The sequence below is a fragment of the Egretta garzetta genome, unplaced genomic scaffold (genome assembly GCF_000687185.1).
Source record: "Egretta garzetta isolate BGI_Z169 unplaced genomic scaffold, ASM68718v1 scaffold251, whole genome shotgun sequence".
Lineage (NCBI taxonomy): Eukaryota > Metazoa > Chordata > Aves > Pelecaniformes > Ardeidae > Egretta > Egretta garzetta.
Window position 1 is genome coordinate 6,360,973 of NW_009258952.1, and position 17,479 is coordinate 6,378,451.

At 37.6% G+C, this 17,479-nt stretch overlaps 1 protein-coding gene across 2 annotated transcripts in view; it reads left to right on the forward strand.

Annotated features, from left to right (window-relative positions):
• NCOA2 (nuclear receptor coactivator 2) overlaps positions 1–17,479 on the forward strand; it is a 186,351-nt gene that overhangs the window by 30,922 nt on the left and 137,950 nt on the right. The window contains exon 2 of one of the 2 annotated variants that reach the window (XM_035890074.1): positions 16,607–16,720. The exons of the other annotated variant lie outside the window; for it this stretch is intronic. The gene's annotated coding sequence lies outside the window, so the exon portion shown is untranslated. The remainder of the gene's footprint in view (positions 1–16,606; positions 16,721–17,479) is intronic. 2 annotated transcript variants of the gene reach the window in all.

A 17,479-nucleotide genomic window follows, 5' to 3' on the forward strand; every position in this document is an offset into this window, starting at 1 on the left:
AATGTCCCATTGACCTCAGTAGGTCTTTGTTTTATTTCTTTTTTTGCTGTTTCACATTGAAACTGTGTTGAAAAGATACTGCGATTTGATGGTTTTGGGTATGCCTGGCATTTTCATCTCAGTGGCCTGGCTCACACTGGGCCAAATTCAACTTTGGCAAATAAATGTCCTGAAGTTACTAGAAATTTTATTCTTCCAAAAGCAAGTCTTAAAATTACAGGAGTTTGCACATCAGTTTCTGAAGTTTTTAGGCATAATGCATTTGTTTGTCGTTAGATGTATTCATTCTAGTGCATGCGTATTATGTACTTAACTGCTGGACAAAGAATTATTATTATGTGTACTAGAAGTGTATAGTATTTTCCAAATCTACAGAAACTCTTAGCCGGATTCTTACTACCCTGCAAACAGCAGTCTTGAGAATAATAGGAAACCCCTGCAGGGTGCCATTAACTTTCTAGTAAACCTTGCAAGACAGACGCCATCACCTTATGTTTGTGGGGCTCACAGAACAGCAAGGCTTTCTAAATTGTAAATAGGGTTGTTGAGAACAACTGAAATACTTGCTTAAAAAAAAAAAAAGGAGTTTGAGGATGTCTGAGTCGCCAGCTCCCAATTTTCATTAAACTTCTCTAATATCTGGGATGCTCTTTTCTCTTTTTCAGCCTTGATGGACACTGGCCAATCGGGTCAAAATTTGTTAGGGAGAACTGGCAGGCATGTTGCAATTTTGAATGTGTTGCTTCCCTAGGTATCCATACTGAAAACCAAAAAGTTTATTAAAATTGTAAAAGGCAAATGCAGTTGATAACTTGATAATGAAAATTAATTTGTTTGGTGTATGTATATTTAATCAGGATATGACTGGAACTGTCTTAATCTCATCTAGCAAGCACATTCAGTGACTAATTGTAGCTTGACTTCTGGAGCTGCTGTTCAGAGATGGAAGAATCAAACAGTTAATGAAAAGCAATATGAGAAGAGTGCTGTTGAAGACTGAGGAGTCTTCCAGTTCTCATTTAAGAGTATATTTATTTTTAAAATTGGGATTTCTGAAAATGATAGTTCAGCTAAATTATCCTTGGGGTAATTTGTTTTCTTTTCTATTTCTCCAGAGTTAAATAAGCGGAGATACAAATGTTTGTAATCAATCTTAACTACTTAAACAAAAGCTTTTCAAAAGGTAATATTCCTAAAGGCTGTAGATTTCACAGATGCAACTGTTCATATCAATGCCACTGGTAAACAAAATACAAAAGGAACTGCAGGTAAAGAAAATGGAGTTAGTTGGCAGCAATACCACCTTCATTGCTTTTTTTTAGCTGAACTGCACATAGGGCTCTGCAGTCACTCTGGAATAGGAAGGGGTTTTAATGCACCAGCCTGGCCAATATAATCAACGTTTATTTGAACAAATTAGAGATAACTGCAACAGGATTATCTCCAATATTTAACCTGTGATCTCTAGAAGCTCTGTGTACATGTGTTGTCAAGAAATCAATGGCAGTACCACAGCCAGCCCAGGTACATAATAAGAAGTGTTAGTTGTCTGAGCAGAGTTGGAAGTAGAGGTTTGTTCCAGGCAAGCTGACGGTGGAGCTGATAGAAGACATTTCTTGGATTTCCCATCTTATGTTGCATCCAGTCTGGTGAAGCAGGAAAGATATTCTTCAGTAGCTGTGTGTTGGGGTTTTTTTTTCCCCCATAATTTTGTTAAATACTGTTTTACATGAGGAGCTTAAGAGACTGTTTATATCAGTGTTCCTCATCTGTGCGCATTGTTCTAGGTATATACCTTATGAAAAAGTCAATATAAGGACAAGCTAAAGTAAAAATATAAGCAGTAGTATTGTTTTAGTAGAACATAAGAAGATGGCAAAGGATGTAACAATAAGAGGCAGAGGGTCTGTACACAGAGGTCTTGGCTCCCACTGCAGCTAGACTGGCTGTGGCAAAGCAAAATTACATACAGGAATGTAAGGAATTAAAAGTCGTAAGATTACCAGGAGTTATAAGACTCAAATGTGTCTTAGGTATAGTAGAACATTTTAATGCTTTAAGATCAACAATTAAATACAACTTGCAGAAAAAAAAAAATAAGACCTAGAAAAGTCATAACCTCAACCTAATAGCACAAATTTTTTGAGTAGTAGCATATTAGTAAAATAAATTTTTGAATCCGTACTCTTAATAAGAATCCAGTGGTAGAGTTGTGTAGCAAGGAAAATCTCCTTTGAGACTTTGGTTTAGCAGCTAAATCTTATAAAATTATGCACTACTTGATATATGAATCAAATGAAAACAAAAGGAAGTAGAGAATTAGAATAAGCAGACTAAACTGAAGTCGAGAATCAGAAGAAGCAGACTAAACTGAACATTTAATACTTGTATTAACGAGTTCAGCGCAGGTTCTGTACATGTAAGACTGTGTGCTTACTAGTTGAGCTGTCTTGTTTGAAGCTAATGGTTAATAGCTTAAAAGTTGATTAACTTGTCATACCAGTCTCACCATACTTTTGTTTTTCTCAAACTAGATGAAAGGTTCCTTGAAGTATGGTTACTGTAGTACTGCATTCCTGATGATGCTGGTAGCTAATGACACTCTTTGTTGTAGAAAGCAGGAAATGGGGGTTGAGCCTCTGGGATCTGTGTGGCTGGAGTATGAAAATATTATGTCCTAAATGGCAAGGTTCTTGCTGGAACAACTTGGAATGTAACTATACCTAATAATATATGTCTGTAGTTCTTGCTTTTCAGAGTCATTTACTCACTTGCTGTAGTGCTACTTCACTTCCACCCATGCCAAAATACTGCTTCTAAAATGAAAAAATATCTTTTTATAGTAAGACTTCTCTATATTTCTTAGGGTGTTTGCTGTGGGCATCTGGCTTCTGTCATCAGTACTGTCTGATGGCACTTTTATTCAAGATCTGTTGGACATACAGGTTCTGGTTGGTTAAATGAGCTGATGTTTAATGTAAATTAATTTCTTTATACTAACTAAAACAACGCTTGTGGTATGCAGCCTTGTATTTCCATTTGCATTTTTAATTTAAATACAAAGAAATTAGTCATAAATGCTTACATAATAGACTGTTTGCCATAAAGTGCAGTTAATGTATGCCAAGCTCAAATGTTCTTGCTGTGAGACTTTCTTGCCCGTTTGGCTTGTTTTTGTAAGTTTTCAATGTTGTGTGGGTGGGGCAGAATTGGCATTGGAGAGTAGAGAAAAATTTCTGGATGTGCGATTAATTTAACTGAACTATTAGGATCCCTGTGTGTTAGAAATCTCATTTTGACTATGTTTAATGACAAACAAGATGATTTTACTGAAGTGATGTTGACATGTCTTCCTAAATTAAGTATCTGGGTAGTATGCTGGATGTTTATGGAAGACTTATCCTAGATTACTCGTTCTGTGTCCAAAGGAAAAAGTTGTCTGTGGAAATACAGCCCCTGCCGAAGTATCTCTTGGGGCTGCTGCTTGGGTTAAGAGTATAACTTCGTCTCCTTTTCAACATCTGGTCTCCCTAGTAAGCATTGCATCCCTTGGAAACTGTATTATGTACTGACCTGTTTTATCTAGCTGCATTAGGGACCAGCTCCTCAACTGTGATCACAGAGTATAACATGGATAATTCAGTTCTGCAGAAACAAATTTCATCTGTCTGATCGAGGACATGGTAGCCCTTCGCATGATAGATGCTGCAGTTTAACTCCTGCCTCCCCGTGCTGACTCTTAAGTAGTTGTTGTGCACTTCCATGTTCTAAGCCATGTCTTTTTCTGCAAAAATGTAAACAGAAAGATCAAAACCTATAGGTTTTCAAGCACGCCCGAACAGGTTATCGTTGTTGTGGTGTGTGTATGGTTAATTCTGTGGGATACCTCTTGTGCGTTCCTCGTGTCTTCACAAGAAAAAGTCATCTAGTTTTAGCAGGATTAACTCATTGAGAAAGCCTGGTGATTTTTAGCTTGCATGAAGACTGAAATCTAAAGAGAATGTCCTAAGGAGTAGTGATGAGCAATGGCATCCCCTTGTAACATGCTATCCTCTCTGGTCTTCTTGGAGGTAAGGAATCGTCCTGCAAACAACTGAGAACAGACCAGAAATGTATACTTGGTGTCTGCTTTTGGGCTACATGGTAAAATTTCCATCATTTTCTGCAGCTTTACTAGACAGCAGTGAGGTCTGAGGAGTTATATAGTGGTTGCAAGTAAACTTTTAATATGAAAAGGAATCTGGAATTTCTTTAGTATCAAACCCACTTACCCCATTCCCCCACCCCCTATGAACTTGTAGAATGATGCAAAAATCCTAAAAATACATAACAATTTAAGTAGTTAAGTAGACTTATTATTTGGTGAGAAGGCTGCAAATGTTGAAAGGGTGAATTCATCACAGATAAGAACTGGAAAAGTGGGTGACTTAGAACATGACAGTTGGATTTTTGGAAGTAGATTGGAAAATTAATATTTCTAATTGTTCTACAAAATGTCTTGTCTGTAGTTGTTTACTCAGGTTTAAAGTCTTTTTGTTATCTTTGTATGATCTTCAGAAACTGCTCGCTAATGTCAGTGTGATTCAGTAGAGTAATGCTTTCTTCATTTCATTTTATTGCCTTAAAAACAATTTTTGCCTTCTATTGACTACAGTGTTGGTTTCCCATCTGCTTTAAACAGTTGACTTATAAAGGTTGCAAGCAACATTTGGCTGTAAAGATGTGGCCAAATTCAAAGTACAGCAGATTGCTTCTTTTGTTTTCAGTTGACTAAAGCAGTTTTCAGCTACAACCACAATTTCTCTATGTTGAGGAGAAAGGAGGGTTTAAGGGTGGGCTATTGCGGCTGTAGGCAGGGATGGAAAATAGTTACTGTTTCAGGATCTTGTTTTGAGTTTGTTTTTTGGGGGCTGGGGGGTGGTGTTTTGTTTTTTACTTTGTAGACCAATATATTAAGAAAACAAACCAAACCAGAATAGCAACACCTCCTTGCCCCAATCCCCAAACTCTGCTAGGCTTCAGGGTTATAACTTGCAGTTACAAATAGGTACCTCCTGCTAATAGAATGAGATACACACATCTAGCATCTCTTAAGTTTTATAGAATGATATTAAATCTGGGAAGAAATAACCAAGTGGTGAATACAATGCCTTTTAAAGGTTTTGTTTTCCGCTTTTTTGCATTACTTTTTATCTTGTTTTATCTTTTTGCTTCATGAGTAAGAATCGTGAAGTTTTAGCCAATGTTAGAAAGTCTGGCTACTTTCAAATATTATCAAATCAAATCTAGGCGTTCGTGAGGTTGGAGCCAAAGTTTCGTAACTTGCCAAGGCAAGAAAGATTCAGTAGTAAGAAAAAATGAGTACATTGTCTCCAGGAAAGCATTCAAGTCTCTGATAAGACTGGAATTCTGCTGTTGGTTACATCATTCATGAGGAGCTGCATGCATACAATGGGTATCTTGCCTTAACTCTCCAGACTTTACAGACTGGCCTTCTCCTTTTTTTGGCTAGAATATTGCTATGTCTTTTCTGTTTGTGTGCAATGCAGAAGCAAATTTGAAGGAAAACTATAATATATACTGATTGTTCTAAAATGTAGTTTGGAACTATGAGGACAGTTTTACCATAGTCCATTGAAAATTCTTTCTATAGAATCTGTAGTGTATTTGGACTACTTGTTGAATGAGGAGAAAAAACAGAACACTATTAGAGTATGCATTTGTTAAGCTCTTTTAGTGTGGTTATTGCATTTAGTCCTGGGTTCAAACTCTGAAAGGTGATAGTGCTGGTTGAGAGAGACTGAAATCGGGATCTTGCTTTTTTTTTAAATAATCTACATTATTTTGGAAAAGTTATGGGGAAGTAATTGAATCATTGTTTAATAACTTAATTGGGATTTTAGCATGGCATTTTTAATACATAATCAGTGTTTTGGATTGATTCAAACTTGGAAAACTTTGCCCTTATAAGGGAGATGGATGGAAGATGAGCTTAAAATAGGAGACTTGGCACATACTTAACATCTTCATAGGGCTATGAATGTAAGGACTGTTTCTAGCAAAATTGCTGTAGAAAAATCACAGCATTTTAATCTGCTCAAAGTTTTGGGCAGCAAGATTTCCCAGTTGTGTGATAACCTCAAATAAAACTGCTCAGCTTCAAAAAGCTGGAGAACTCCTGGTGCAGGAAGTAATCTGGAATTGTTTTATCTAGCTTTTTTTAAAAAATAGTAAAATAAAGTTAATGAATACCTCTTGTAAGTAGCTTGTACACTGTGGATGCTCTTATTTCCTGCTGTTCTGGAATCTTTGCACCTGAAGGTGTAGTAAGAAGAAAATACAGGTTATGTCTGCATGGCACCTACTCTTCCCCTCTCCAGAACTACTCACTTATGTTGCTAAAATGTCCAAGGACTAATGAGCTTGCCCTTTTTTCTCAGTTAGAATTAAAGTCTTGCTTAGTCTGGAGTAAGGGAACTTGCGTTGGTACAGTGTAAGCAAGCTATTGTTTGTCAATTAAACCTCAGTTTTCTGTGTGTTCTCTTACCCCATTACATGTGTTCTCCTTTGCCATTATTTATGGTGACTATAGAGCATAGATTAACCCTCAGTAAAAAGCTAGACTATCTTACAATGAGTACCAGGTGCTGTGGGTGCGATACAGTACACCAGGACTGCGTTCGTGCTGGCCACAGGGACTTGACATCCACTACAGAACTGTCATTGAGAGTTCAGAACCAAACCCAGTTACAGATAGTATCTTGCTGAAGGTTTCATCTAGAGATATTAGAGCTAGACCTTTATCGTTTAAATAACGCTGGAAGATGGTAGCCTGTGTCCAATTAAAGGAAAAGTATATGTTGAGTTTCTGGCATGTATTCATTTAGCCCAGCATGTCACCACTTTTCTTTAAAATAAACCTTTAATCTCTTTATATTATTGCACCTTATAGGAGTTGATGCTTACAAGCCTAGTGGGATATTTACTAGGCAGTTATGCTAATAAGCATGCTAATAAATCTGTCCACTCAGTATATATTAGGGTTAGGCCTTGTCTAGTCCAGGCTTTAGAGGTGTGATCCTGATTGATTTACCTAGCTCGATCTAATTAACACTTCTAGTTAATGGAGTTAAAGCCTAGGGGGAAGCTTAAGCATTAACTTGTGAGGTTTAGCACTTTTTGAAGAACAATTGCTTTGTCTTAAGTAAAGTTTTAGTAAGGAGTTAATTAGGTCAAAACAGGTAACAGGTCCAACATCACTCTTAATTTCCAGGCAAGGTAGTGCCTTAACTGCGCTCTTCCAGAATTTCAGGCTTTCTGTGATTCAGTGCAGTTTCCTTGTTCTCATCAGCTTTCAAGAGTTGTGGGTAGTACAACACAAATGTGATGAAAGGTGCTATGTTTTCCCTATATATCAAGACACCCTCTCTTAGAAAGGATTTAATGACCATTCAAAACTCAGAAGGTCAGTGTTTAAGCTTTTTTTGCATTAAAAGCAATGATTATGATTAGGCTGTCTCCCTGTCTTAGGGTTTCATCACTTGTTAGTTTTCATTATTAGCCCTTTTCAATAAATACTAGCAGATACCTCAAAGGGAGGAGGAATAAATGTCTCAAAGACATTTGTAACAACAGAAAGTCAAGTAAAGGAGAGAGAGAGACTTTATTAGTACCTGAACTGAGGAAGAAAAGGCATTAGACCCAAAGGAGCTGGCATAGGTTAGGGTGATTTCATAAATGTCTCGGGCATGGGAAAAGCTTTACAAAGTCAATTAACCACACAGCACAGGCCTGTAGGAAAGTAAGCTGTTAGTCACAGTGCTTGTTGAATGACTATGTTTAGCAAGCACGTATAATTTTACCAATAGCTTTACCTTAAGCAATCTGTGTTAAACAAGGTAGCTATTGGAAGTCAGCAATTCGTTGTGTGCATGTTGAATTAACTGAGAAATTAATTTTACTTTAGATTTCAAAGGTTCATTCAAGATACATTACGTTGGCATTAGTAAGTCAAAGCTTAGTGTGAGATGATGGACTAAAGCTGATTCAGAACAAAAGTTAATTCAGAATAGGCTTGCAAATTAATTTATTTGTTAATGTTATTCTATAGACTTTTTAAAAGCCATTCTGTAGGATGATTGAAACATCTGATTTGGGTGTAATCCTCCATATAAATGTTTTTATTCTTTTGCTAATAAGACTTTTAAAGTAATTTGTGTCAAGGTGTCAGAGAGGTTTTCTTTCCGTATACAATAGGGGAAAAATATTTAGGTGCAATTATAGGGGAAAGATGCTTGAGGTTTCTGGGAAGCATCAGTCTGTCATCACAGTTAGAGATGGTATAGAAGGCGAGGCTAATCTAAATCTTTCATATCCCTGTTGTTTTGCAGAGTGACTTGATGTCTTGATTTTTTTTTTTTCCTATTTGGGAACACATATAAGAATTTCTTTGAGTCTTGACACCAGTTAGATCATTGATTGTCTCTTATCACTCCTCACTGTGTATGAAAATCAACATGTATATGTACATAAGGGTTGCATAATGGCATCAATAGGCTGGTCACTTTTCCGATGTACGTAGAAGTGCTTAGTAAAGGGCATTTTTAATGAGGAGTTTGTTTTCTTTTTCCCATAAGACTACTGCTTCATACTTGTAATGTTATCTGTTTGTTTAGATAATCGGGAAGAAGTGGAATTTTCTTTGCTTGCAGATGTGTTGTCTTTTCTGTTAATTCAGAAACTCATTTATTGTGTGATGGGATGAAGTCTCTTTGGCAAATCTCAGAATTATCTGATATCTGTTTCTAACATTGTCGCTGCCTTGGAAAGGTTTTAATTTAAAACATTTCTTAGTCAGAAATGCAAAAGTGATAAATGGATGTTTATTGCTTTTAGTTACAATTTTGTTAAAAATGTAATAAAATTAAAAATGTATAAAGTGTCTTGGAACTGCTATAAAAACCCATCTTTTTTAAATTAGTCTCTTTCTACTTTGAGGGCATAGCTTCATTTTTCCTTGTTTCTCCTCTCTGCTTAATTAAAGAAAGGGATCAGTATGGCTCCTGTTTATATCTCTGTGGACTGAGATTATTTCATTGTCCTGCTTTGCTGTTTTATTAACTCTGTTAATAAGGAAAATAAAGTTTGGGTTTTGTGGGGTTTGTTTTTTTTGGTTTTGTGGTGTGGTTTTTTTTTTTTTAGTTATGTGGGTCAGAAACAGATTATGATACTAATTTAATAATGCCCTTTTTATGCATGGCAGATCTTTATGCACGTGAGGAGTAAGGCTGGAAACAGAGTGGGGTGGGTAAGATACGCTGGAGTTGGTGAGCAGAGACGCAGGGTGCCAGCCGCTCCAAGCTAAAGCGCTGCTGTTCTAACTGATGCCATCAACAAACCAAACCAGCCATGTTTTTATGGAATTATAACTACATTCCACAGAGAATGTTGACACAATTTAGGGATTTAATGTATCTTTGAAAACAAAGTAAAATTATTTTGGAAAGCTTTAGCAATGCTGGCCATTAATTTAAGCCGAGTGATGGAGTTTGCATGCCCTGCGTGCTGCTACACAGATGGCAGTTCTGTAGCTGCGCTAATTTGAGTACAGCTTTGATTAACTAATGCTGCAAAAAACTGAAGTAGTCCCCAGTTTTGCCACTTTGTGCTTCTCATTTGAAGAAGATTTTTTTTTTTAGTTTGTGGTTGGAATCTTCCTGTTTCCATTCAGTTCACTTTCCATTCCAATAAAATGAAGATGGTGGTAAAGGAAGTGAACTTTCTTCCCTAAAAGACAGCTAGATGGAAATGAGCCAAGGATCAAGTTAAGGCGTCTCTTGGGAAATCATTGTGGACTTTTTAGAGTGCTGTTTCCAGTATATGGACAGCTGATCCAGGTTATAAATATATAGCAAAGAAGAAAAAAGTATGTATGCATAGACCAATTAGGTGGTTTTCCTGTGTTAGGAAAATAAACAATTTATATAACACAAAGTCCAAAGATCAAAAAGAATTGAGATTGTTTGGGGTTTTTCTTTTTTTTAAACTCTTTTTTTCCTTAGGTTATTAACTGATACTCTTTTAGGTGGGGAAGCTATGGTAGTTAGAAAAAAACATGACTGTTAGAGATTTTGCCTCATTCTTTTCCGTACCTTGTGAAAGGAGACTTTTAAGATTCACCTCTTGGTGAGGAAATTGCAAGGTAGTGTGTGCTAAGGAAGAACAGTGCTACAAATTCAGTGAATGTTTTCGTGTGAAAAATGTGAGTGAAAATACAATAATGTTTGAAGCAAAAATCTACTCTGAGGAACATTTGCTTCCATAAGGAAATCTTTGAAAACAAATAAAACAAAACCCCAAAATTCCACCACCACCAAAACTCCCCCTCACTTGCAGATCTATGATGGGAAAACTGAAACAGGCCTAAGCGTATTGAGGACATCTGACTTTGCCAGAAATGGTGTCATTAATTAACTGTGAGTTTTCAGACAACCTTGGGGGAAATTATTTTACATGTTTATGACAGAGCATAAGATGAAGACCTGCTAAAGTCACACTACAGATGAGAACAGTTGACTCTCTAAGAGAGATGAGGAAGAGGAGCAGAGAAGAGGATATCATGAGAGATTTCAAGCTGAGGAGTGCATACTAAGTCCCCTTCTGGTAGTATGATAACTTTTGGCGATCTAAATATAGAGATGGCAACTTCCTTACGGAGGATGGTTTGCATCCCACTGAAGTTTGCACTCTGAAAAAAAGGCATTACAACCCATTGTGTGAATTAAAGAAAGATTGAACACACAACTGAAAAAAAAAGTGCTGCAAGTTTCAAGGCATGGTCAAGTCTGAACTAGTTGGGGGATGGCAGGGGAAGTACATATCTAAAGCTAGGGGCATGTAAATTTGTGTATATTTGCGTATTTTACACTGCAGAAGGTGTGAAATACACAAATGATAAGCCACATGATTTGAAAAAGAATTGCTTTCAAAAAAACACAACAACAAACCAGCACTCTGCAAATGAAAAATGACATTTAAAAGCCTTCAATATTTTGAAGAGAATAAAGGCAGTTTAGGAATGGTGCGTAACAAATCAAAGGGGGTGTGTGGGGGAAAGAAGACAAATCTAAACCAGAAGCTTGTGACTGTAGAAAGTAACAAAAGAAAAAGCAAAGCAACCCAGGGAGAAAACTGCAACTTAGTAATTAACAATACAGAAAATGAAGAATGTATTTATCTTGTGTTTTGTTTTTTTAAAAAAAAAAACAAAAAAAACCAGAACAAACACACAAACCCGAAACACCTCATTATGTTTTGATATCACGAGCTGATGATGAAACCCTTGCCTTTCCTGTGCTGCCTCAGCAGGCTATGAAACAGCAGAGAAGTTAGGCATACTGGGTTAGTTTGCCAACTTCTGTCCATAACTTCATGGACATCTGCAGAGCTATCTGTACTGATAACGTTGATTTTTCTTTTTTATTCCACGCCTTCTTCCCCCGCTGAACTTTGTCACATGTGGAAAATTTAAATGCACTTGGAAGAAGTTTAATATTGTCTTGGGCTGGATGAGCTGCTTGTTCTAGGCTTAACAGCCTGACTCTGACCTCAGATAAAATCTCAGAAAGGCTGACCAAGGACTTGATTAACCAGGAATTAAAACAGAGCAGTATAATTAATGCTAGCCAATATAGTGTGTTTGACAAGATCATCTCTGATTTTATCTGGAGGAACAATTAGTAGTTTTCATGTAATACACTAAGATACAATATGTTCCAGCAACAGAGCTCAGATAAACTTTAGGTGACTAAGTGCAGAGGTTGCTGTCCAGCTCCTTCCTCTCCCCAGCAGCAGCTGTACAAGGACAGTACAATGTTCCCTTATGCATTTTTAAAAATATCTTTTGTTTTGTTCTTTTAATCCAGAGCCACTGAAAACCAAAACCAAAACAGACGTGGGACCGAACAGTAGGAATCGGGACTTTCTTCTCCTTATAAGAGCTCCCTAACTCCAGTCTTCTTTTTTTTTTTTTTTTTTTTTTAAATCACATTTGCTATCACATTTTGCTCATTTTTCTTTCAGTCATTCTGTACAGTGAAATACATATACAGAGAGAGCAAATGATGAGGATTTGGATACTGCAGGGATTCAAGGTGTAATTAGAACCATGACTGCCATTCATTGTGGATAAATTTTTAGACGGCCCTGTGGATCGTGCCGTTTGAGTTGGTGTTGCACAGAATTTTAGGAAATTAGAACAAGGCAAACTCAAAAGTGATACATACCTTGGCTAGTTAATATGTTCTAAGTGGGGAATCATTGAACAAGTAGTTTAGCAGAAAACAGTGACTTGGTCATATGACCTTTGATATTTGTGATACGAAATAGCACTTTGTATATGAAAAAAGTCTGCAAATGATACACAAGTGTTTGAAATGCTGAACAGTGGAGAGAACAAGCAACTACTACAGAGCCCTATGGGCTGCTTGACAAGTGGTAGTAAGCTAACAAAATGTGTGTTTGAATGCAGTCAGATACTGTCCTACATCCAGAAACTGACAGTGGTGGCTGTTAGAAGGGTGACGGTGAATAATCAGCTGAGTCCAGAAGTTCCCAAATAATCCTGGTGAAAAGGACGTGATTGTGTAAACAAAAAGCATAGAGCAGAGGAAATATGTATTGGAGTAGTCAGGATGTTGTATAATTTCTGTATTAAGCTATGGTAATTAATTAGTTTGCTGGCCCCCATAGGTTGGGTTCATAAATAGGAACTGCTCCAAGTCAGGTCTTCGGATTAAAGAATCAGAAAAGAGCTGAAAGAGCCAAGGACCTGGATGTGCTTCCCTTTGAAAAGACAAGACTAAAGTTGGAAGAGAGAACTCTTGCCTGCCTCTGTGTTCCTACACAATGAACAGTTCTGCGATAGCAGGCCCAGAAGTTAAGCAAACAGATCTATAAGCAGATCCAGAGGCAGGAAGGCTCGATAAATTTAGTTCAAAACTAAAGGTGCAAGTTTTTGGAGGAAGGATAACAACAGCTGAACATTATGTTGCCATATATGGGAGTGGATTTCACAGCAGTTTTTAATCAAGATCAGCTGTCTTTCTCTGAAGAAAAGATTAATTCAAAAATTAGTTTAGTTTTATTGCCTGTAGTAAGATTGTCAGATCACAACAGATCTGGTCCACTAATCTGTGCTCTGTAATGTGATCAGGTGTTTGCTGACTATGCACATTAATAGTGTGAGTCTTCTTTTAAGGGAACCCAAAAGGGAAGGTAGAAAACATCATCGTATGGCATCTCCCATTCCCCAGCATGATAAACATCTGGCTCTTCATATGAGACTTGAATTAGTTTATTATTTTTAGTTCACAGACATCTTGAATTGGGGCTGAGTAATTTACACATTACATTTGTATTCAAACTTGTGCTAGTAGTCCTTAAATGAACAGTTCAGCAACAAATATGATGCCAAAGAACCAGAGTTGCCTTTGCAGTATATTTTTAATGTATTTCACATTTAGCTGAGAAGCTTTTCATTAAATGCCCATTTTTCCAAAATGGATGCTTTATTCTTTCACACTTCATTTACTTAAATTATAAAACATCATCTTCCCTATCCCCCCTCCCCAAAGTCTGATTTATTAATATCTAAATAAAATTTTGGCTGTAGTCTTTTTTACATATATACTTATATATAAAACATAGAAACCTATTTATATATGATAAATAAACATTTAGAAACATATACATATATGTAGAAATAAAACTCAATGCGTAAAAAATAGTGGCTTGTAAAGCTGACAACCCACATAAAAGGGGCAAAGGGTTGGAGAAGGTAATATTTTAAGCCAAACTGTTAGTATAATATCTATAATTTATGCTGACAGATCTCAATATGAGTATGAAATCTGCTTTTCAGTTGCTTCCATCTTTACCAAGTTTTTGTGGTAGGTGTCTACCTAAATAAAGCTGAATTAATAAATACTTGGTTTGTGGTTTTCGGTGGAAAATTTCTAGCTGTTTTTGTGAATGAGGCTGGTTAAAACTGTATTGTATCCTTTTTTAGTAGTTCTGTAGACTCTATGCTTTGGAGTGAAGTGAGTTGTTTAGGTTTGGGGGTTTTTCTTGAGGGGAAAAAACCCCATTTTATAATGCTTTTTTTTTTTTCTGTCCCAATGAAACATAGCTTCTAGGAGGATCTGTTCCATGATCTTCCCAGGCACAGAGGTGAGGCTGACAGGTCGGTAGTTCCCAGGGTCTTCCTTTCTACCCTTTTTGAAAATGGGCACAACGTTGCCCTTCTTCCAGTCACCAGGGACTTCACCTGAAATCTGCTTTTCAGTTGCTTCCATCTTTACCAAGTTTTTGTGGTAGGTGTCTACCTAAATAAAGCTGAATTAATAAATACTTGGTTTGTGGTTTTCGGTGGAAAATTTCTAGCTGTTTTTGTGAATGAGGCTGGTTAAAACTGTATTGTATCCTTTTTTAGTAGTTCTGTAGACTCTATGCTTTGGAGTGAAGTGAGTTGTTTAGGTTTGGGGGTTTTTCTTGAGGGGAAAAAACCCCATTTTATAATGCTTTTTTTTTTTTCTGTCCCAATGAAAAAACAAGCAAACTTGGCCAGCGTGTAAGCTGTAGGATACTTTTACGTCAGTAGATGAAGTGTCGGAAGGTGTTGTCCCTAGCAAGTATACTTGTGCTTTGCTCAGCTTCTTTTGTGAAATAAATGCATTATCTGCATGGACTAGCTTGGCCTTTTTTTCTTTACATTTCTTATTCTAGATGGGGATGTGGTCTTTGGCCGGGAGGCCAGGGCTGAGGCCGAGAAGGGAGGGGGAACCACACTTGGGTCGAGCGGCTGGAGAGGCATTATGCCCAGCAGAGCATGCCGGTATGGCATACCATGCTGAGGAGGAGGCAGGGGGCATACAGTTTCAGCAAACAGTCTTATTTAGGAATGAAAACAAAGATGAGAAACATACCGTTTTATCTGTTCTTCATAATATCTGCAAAATGAGCCCATATGAAGGTAGCTGTTTTGCTTGCTTTTGCTTGCCCTGTGAGCTCGAGGCGCTGGAGGTCCGTTCTGGGACTGCGAGGTATTTGCTTGCCCTGTCCTCATGCTTGCAGTCATGATGCCAAGTGATGATTTGTTATTGTTGCTGTTGCTTTTTCCAAAACATGATAAATGATGTACCAAAAATAGCGAACGAGTGCTAAAAGTTCAAAAGCTATGGCACAGACGTTAGAAGTGCCAAAATTCAGGTTATTTGTGCAAGCGTAGCTCGGTTCCCTGGCTGCATATGCATTGTGCCACGGGCTTCAGCTTTGCAATTGCCTATAATTTTACTACCAGACCCCTGTTTTATTTAGCGCATACGATGGACCCATTCTTCATAGGGGTGCTGTTTGATTGCTGTCATACTGGTAGGAGAAAATGGATGGTGAGAATGGAACAGGCTAAGGGTTGGAGTCAGAAAATAGTCTCCTGACCAAGGCAATTGTAAAGAACTGAATTCTGCCCTGGGCTCTGCCACCCACTTCCCATGTGATGCTCACACGTCACTCGGCTTTTTAGGAGGTCGGCACTAAATGTGCATCCTGCTTGCATGTGCTCAGCTTTGGGCTGATCTGCAAAAATGCTGAGCGCTCAGACTTCTCAAGGAGAAGCTGTACTTTGAGTCAGGAGATGATGTGTTTTGAATATTTAAATAAATATATTTCCCAAGTACTTCGGAAAATGTGGGCCTAAGTTTCCATAATAACCACCTGCATATATATACTACTTGTTGCTCATGCTGGAAGCAGGCATAATGCTGATTCTAAATGCAAATGATGCTGTAAGTGAAGCAAGTCAACTTACTGATGAGCTTCATAGAAAGGTCTCTTATGAAACTAATACTCAACACTGAACACTTCTGAATACCGCAATAAATGGTGTGTGCAGTCATGCAGTGGGCAATGAAAGTAAGACAAAACACTGAATATAGTGAATATTGTAGTGAAGTACAGAGGGCAGCACAGTTGTAAAAGGGCATGTGTGTGGTTAAATGCATTATAATTCATCCATGTGAGGAGACTGATTAGCTCAGGCAAGCTAAGTTAGGTCCTAACTCAAGAGCTTGATTTTCTGTTCCTGTGCTCTATTTCTTCAGGGTTTTTTGGGGCACATTAACATAGAAACAAAGTGAACGGGATGATAACCTTTTATTGTCATGTGAAACCTGGTTTTGATGGTGCTAAGGGATTTTGTGAGGGGTTTTTCATGCTTTTTCATTTTGTGGCTTTATAACTTAACTCTGTTGAACGCTGAAAAGTTTTATATGGACGGTAAGGAAGCGGTGCCTCTTCAAGATACAAAGGTAATAGCAGAAAGAAGTAACCCTAGGATCACTTACTTCCACTTGCTGTCTGCAGATGGTTTTAATGGCTTTAGTCTCCTGCAGACACTCAGTTGCACTCACGCCAAATTAACTATTATCTTGTAGCTGGTTATAAATACCAAGGGATAAAACAACTCTGAAGAAAGCCAATTTATGGTTAGAACTCCAAATCTTCTCTTGTAAATATTAAATGTTTCATTTTATTCCCCTGTCATTCTCAGTTCATTGCCTTCAGCCTTTTGTCAGCTTTTTGGGGTGAGGAAACCCCAAATGCATTGCCTGAGATGAAGGGTTCTGGAACGCGACTAAGACCCATGGGGGTATTGCAAATACGAGTAAGTACAGAACTTGCTGAGACTCAAAAGTGTATATAGTAGAGGGGTTTATTCTGTCTCTGCGGATGATTAGTGCACACATGGTACATGTGATGTGAATGCTTATGGTTTTGTTTTTTTTTTTTTTAAAGTTGTGTACTTTGAGAGAAATCCTATAAGCTCAGAAAGAAAATTAGTGCTTTGGAACCGAAATGAACATTTAAGAACGACCACTATAGGAAAGATTCATACAGCGTCACAGAGTTTGGTTAAAAGTCAAGGTACCTCTTCCTTCCCCCTCTAATAAACAACCAAAAACCTCATCAGCTGCAGCACTTGTGCACAACCAGAAGTGAGTTATCAGATCATCTCAAATATATGGTGTGAATGTAGCAGAAAGGAAACCAGTCTGGGACAGACAGTGCAGAATTATTTTTTGTGCTCTGCCATGTGAAGGGAAGCTCTGCAGTTCCAGAAACCTGGCTGTACACATAGTAAATTAAAATGTATTGAATATCCAAACATTAAAATAAGTAAACCTGTTAAGTGTTAGCCAGTATCACCTGGGGTTGGGTCTTTCTGGTGTTTTTCTTCTGTTGGTGGCTTTGGGGGAAGGGGGAGTTGGTTTGGTGGTTTGTTTTTTTTTTTTAAGGGTGTTATTACTCAGAAGAAGGCTTAGTATCTCTGCGTTTTCTTCTCTGAGATGCAGGGCGAGTGTATTTTTCTTGAAACCAAAAAATCAGTTTCTTCTAATGATATAAAAGTCCAAAGTTAGGAAGC